We start from the raw sequence: 5,679 nt of genomic DNA on the forward strand, positions 1-5,679 counted from the left end.
TTGTAGCCTTAGTTTAAGGCAATAAAGAATCCTAAATGTGAATAGCCATAAATAAGGGCTGTGGGTACAAGAATTTCTAAAAACAATTAGATAAAGGCTATGGGTATATACAGATACTAAATAAAAAGTCTGACTTAGACTTTCTTAAATTAATGATCAGTAAATTAGAGAAGTTGTTTTCCATAACCTCAGTTTCCATGATAAGTGATGTTTTTGTAGGCTATAAACAGAGTATGGAAGAAGTTAATGGAGAGTTAATTGCACCTAACAACTAAAATTAACAAGATTTAACAGACAAAGGTTAAGAAATTGTGACGGTTAACTTGTTTCCCATAGAAAAGAATAGATTTATGTATGAACAAATGTTTAACTAAAAAGTTTCAAGGCGCTTGAATGTCTCCTATGACTTGAGATAATGTTTTTGCTGTAACTTCTCATCCCTGTTGTAAATTTAAGAATTGTAAACCATAGAGAATGTGCCTCAAGATAGACTGTACCTTGATGTCACTGATTACTATGAATGCAATGTTTTCTGTAATGGTATATAAGGGGGTTGTAAGACAGAACAAAGAGATAGTAGTAGTAGTAGTAGTAGTAGTAGTGACAAGAATGGGGGAGAAGAAGGAATATGAGATGGAGAAGAGAAGAGACAAGAATGGAGGAAGGATAGAGGGAGTAATATAGAGAATGGAAGCTAGTAAAGGGAGAAGAAGAGGGGAACAGAAGAAGGGAGCAGGAGAGGGGAGCAGGAGAGGAGAGAAGGGAAGTAGGAGCCAGGGGAAGGAGAAAGGATGCAGAAGATAGGAGCAGGAGAGCAGGGGAGTAAAGAATGAGCGGGACAGTAAAGAATGAGAGAAGTAGAGTATTAGAGTAGCCATAGAAATAATAATAATGAAGCATGTAATGAGAAGATTTTGAATTTATTATGGCCCATGGCTCCGTAATCCGCCGATGCCGCATACGCTTTCGGAAAAACCCTGGAATAAGTCTGCTGGGTCTGGCTCCCAGCACATTGTAATGAAGCAAAATATATGATTTGCTGAATGCAAAATTCATGATCTGCTCAGTAAATCTTCACTCAATTCACAATGGTGGTGGTGGTGGTGTGCCATGGAGTTGGTTCCGATTCATAGGGACCCTGCATAGGGTTTCCGAGTCTGTAAATCTTTACAGGAGCAGAAAACCTCATCTTTCTCCCATGGAATGGCTGACAGTTTCGAACTACTGAACTTGAGGTTAACATCCTGATTCATAAGCACTGCCCTATCAGAGATCCTTAAAATTTACAATAAAAAGTTTCAAAAAGGAAAAAGACTGCGTCAAAAGAATAAAGGCAGAATTCACAGACCAGGAAAAAATTTGGGATACTGACATATCAGACAAGAAACTGTTGTTGTTAAGTGCTGTGGAGTGGATTCTGAATCGTAGCAACCCTGTACAGGGTTTCAAAGGAGCAGGTGGTGAGTTTGTACTTACAACCTTGCAGTTCAATTCGACCTTCTGGTCCAGTACTTATACTATAGTGCCATACCAGGACTCCTCTCTAAAATTTATAAGATACTTCAACACCTCAAAAAGACGACAAATAATCCAATAAAAATGGACAAAGGAAAAGAATAGACATTTCACTAAAGAAGATATTCATGTAGCCAACAAACATATGAAAATATGCTCAAGATAATCAGCCATTGTTAAGTGCAATCGAGTCAGTTCTGACTTTTGGAGACCCTGAATAGAACTTCTGAGGAGAGGAGCAGCTAGTGGGTTTGACCTGCTGAGCATGTGGTTCAGTCAGCACTGATCCTACAGCACCACACCGGAGAGATGTCAATCAAAACAACAGTAAGATATCTAACCACAGCATTGATAATAACGTTCAAAACAACAAATACTGGCAAGGATGTGCAGACACTGAGACCCTCTTACATTGCTGATGAGACTATAAAATAGTGCAACTAATGTGGCAAATAATTATGGTGGTCTCTCAAAAAGTTGGAAATAGAATACTATTTCTTGAGGATATATACCAAGTAGAGGGATGACCCAGAAATCCCTCTACTTGGTATATATCTTCAAGAAATGAAAGCATGACACAAACAGATATATGTACCAAGATGTTCACCATATCACTGTTCACAACAGCAAAAAGATATAGACAGCCTATATGCCCATCAAAAGACAAAAATTATTACATAAACTTTGGTATGTATACACAATGAAATACTATGCACTGTTGAAGGGTAATGGTGACTCTGTGAAACACCTTATAACATGGAGGACCCTGGAGGACATTATGCTGAGAAAAACTGGTCAATAACAAAAGGACAAATATGAGACCATTGTTGTATATAGTTAAGAAAAGACTTTCTTGCAAAAAGGAACATTCTATGATAGTTACCAAGAATAGCAGAAGGGGAAATTATTCACTGGATAGAGAGCAGACACATGTTAACTTGGGTGATGGGGAAGGCAATATACAACAAGAGGGAGGTGCACACAGGAAAGATCAAAGTAGTGGAGGACACAGAGAGGAGTGCAAGATTTAAAGCGTATAGAGGTAAATACCGTAAAATGATGTGTACAAGGAAGGGATCACAATAATTGTAATGACATGAAATGTAAATTTGTGGACTGGGAATGATCTGTTCTGTAAACCTACACTCAAAAAAAAACAAACAACTTTGACCCTTCTCATGCACCACTGATTTGATCATCTCATATTCTACCATAATGGGAGCCCTCAATTATGAAATGTTTTTAGGAGCCTTAGTGGCATTGCAGGATAAGCTCTGGACTGCTAACTGCAAGGTTGGCAGTTCAAACACAACACTCACTCCATGGAAGAAGGATGAGGCTTTTTGCTGCCATGAAGATTTACAGCTTCAGAATCTCAGAGTCATTATATGAGTCAGAATTAACTCGATGACAATGGGTTTGGTAGGGTTTTCTTTTTCTTTTCCTTCCTTCATTACTTTAGTAGTAATAGTAAGGATAGCCCAATTATGGAAAAATTAGATATTGCTCACTTCCCTAAAAATAACTTCGTTTTTCCTTTTAAAGTATCCAATCACTTTTTATATTGCTGTTGTTAAGTGCTATCAAGTTAATTCTGACTCATAGGGTTTCCGAGGAGTGGCTGGTGAGTTGGAAGGGCCAACCTGAAGGTTCAAACCAACACTGTGGCCAAGTGCTTATCCTAAAATGCCAAACCAGGACTCACTCTATATACAGTGATGAAAATCAAGAACATTTAGGGGAAGAGGTTTTTTTTTTAAGTACATCAAATTATATTGCCAAAAGTGAAAAAATCATCTTCAATCAATGGAAACAATAAAATTGATATGTTGTTATTGTTGTTGTTAAGTGCCGTCGAGTCAGTTCTGACCCATAGCTACCCTGTATAGGGTTTCCGAGGCTGTAAATCTTTACAGGAGCAGAACGCCTCATTTTTCTCCCGCAGAGTGGCTGGTAGTTTCGAACTGCTGGCCTTAAGGTTCGCAGCCCGATCGCTTTCCCAGGAATTTAATTTTTTTTTAAATGAATCATAAACTTCAATGTTAAGAATTTCAGTGGTATTCAGTGTCATCTAAAATCTCTCAGGCAGATGGAAGATGGCGGCAGCCATAGAGTTGACGCTGCTTGAAAAGTCCTTGGGACTTTGTAAAGGGAATAAAAACAGTGGCCAGGGCGAGTCTCAGATTCCAGGTCTTCAAACAAACACTGGTCCAAGTTTAACAGGGTTCAATATGATAGCAGCTTATCTAGTCAAGCAGGCTAACAAAGAATATTTATTTGGGAGCACTGCAGAAGAAAAAAGCAGTCATTCAACAGTGGTTAGTTGTTGTTGTTGTTAGGTGCCATCGAGTCGGTACCAACTCATAGTGAACTTATGCACAGCAGAATGAAATACTGTCCAATCCTGGGCCAACCTCACTACTGTTACCCCGTGATTGAGCCCATTGATGCTGCCACTTGGACAATCCATCTCGCTGAGGGTCTTCCTCTTTTTCTCTGGCCCTCCACCTTACCAAACATGATCTTCTTCTCCAGTGACTGGTCCCTCCTGACAATATGTCCGAAGTATGAGAGATGGAGTGTGGCCATCTTGGCCTCCATGGAGCACTCTGGCTGCACTTCTTCCAAAATGAATCTATTGGTTCTTTTGGCAGCCCATGGCACTTTCAACAGTCTCCTCCAACACCATACTCAAATGCATCAATTCTTCTACAGTCTTCCATATTCACTATACAGCTTTTGCATGCATATGAGGTTATTGAAAATATCATGACTTGGGTCAGGCACACCTTAGTCTTCAAGCTGACATCTTTGCTCTTCAACACTTTCAAAAGGTCTTGTGCAGCAGATTTGCCTAAGGCAATATGTCGTTTGATTTCTTGATTGCTTCTTCTATGAATGTTGATAGTTGATTCAAGAAGGATGATGTCCTTGACAACTTCAATCTTTTCTCCGTTGATAAAAATGTTGTTTTTCGGTCCAGTGGTGAGGATTTTTGTTTTCTTTACATTGAGATGTAATTCATACCGAAAGCTGGGCTCTTTGATTTTCATCAGTAAATATTTTAGGTCCTCTTCACTGTCAGCAAGTAAGGTTGTATCATCTGCATATCACAGGCTGGTAATGAGTCTTCCTCAAATCCTGATGTCACATTTTTCTTCATAAAACCCAGCTTCTCAGATTATTTGCTCAGCATACAGGTTTAAATAACAATGGCTAGAGTTGAGAGTAATTTAAGTAGATGGACACTCCAATAATGATGTCTGCACTCTCCTGAAGGATCTTAATTTATATCTTGAAGAAAAAGTCTATGTTACAGGCTATGACTTAACCTGAGAAGATATCCTGTTATATCATGAACTTCATTGCCTTTTAGTTGACCTGACAGTTCAAAGAAAAAATGTATCTTACTGTGTCTTGCTGGTTCTGTCACATGCAGAATTGCACAGGCAGCAAGCAACATCTGCCTACTGTTGTCGTCATCAAGAAGAGACTGTATACCAATTCCCAATAGAAGCTTCCTGTGCCATGCAGAAGAGAGACTGAAAAATGGTTTCACATGGAAAATATGTTCTATAGTATTTTATGTCATTGTTGTTTTGTTGTTGTTAAGTACTGTTGAGTTAGTTCTGATTCACAGCAACCCTGTATAGAGCTTCCAAGCAGCAGTAGGTGAGCTTGAACTACCATACCAACCTTGGGGCTCAAATAGACTTTGCAGTCCAGCTCATTAACCCTCAGTGCCACACCAGGACTCATTTGTTGTCACAAAAGGTAAAAATTTTAAAGCGCAAACTTATATTTGAATGCTTTGCTTGGATTTTAGTTGAAATTTTGCACTTTATGAAAAAATTCAATTGCTGTCCCACCAAAATACATGAGTCAAGATCAAGTCATAAATTGCCTTGTTTTATATTTGAAATGTATTTTAATAAAAGTTGCAAATCAGTGACTTAATCGTTAAAAAAACAACAACTGTTCTCTCTGGTAGCTGGCATATCTGACTATGTTTCATATTTTAAAATACATTTTCCCCCAGTGGATATTTAGCTAGGTTGTTTATTGGTGGTGGTGGTAATGTGCCATGGAGTCAGTTGCAACTCATAGCGACCCTGTACAGGGTTTTCAAGGCTGTAAATCTTTATGGGAGCTAAAAGCCTCATC

General features: G+C 38.7%; 1 pseudogene; it reads left to right on the plus strand.

The window, feature by feature from the left end:
* Positions 1-3,611: 3,611 nt before the first annotated feature.
* On the plus strand, positions 3,612-5,029 carry LOC102837077 (annotated as a pseudogene).
* The last annotated feature ends 650 nt before the right edge of the window (positions 5,030-5,679 follow it).

This window comes from Chrysochloris asiatica, unplaced genomic scaffold (genome assembly GCF_000296735.1).
Source record: "Chrysochloris asiatica unplaced genomic scaffold, ChrAsi1.0 scaffold00052, whole genome shotgun sequence".
In the NCBI taxonomy this organism is placed as follows: domain Eukaryota; kingdom Metazoa; phylum Chordata; class Mammalia; order Afrosoricida; family Chrysochloridae; genus Chrysochloris; species Chrysochloris asiatica.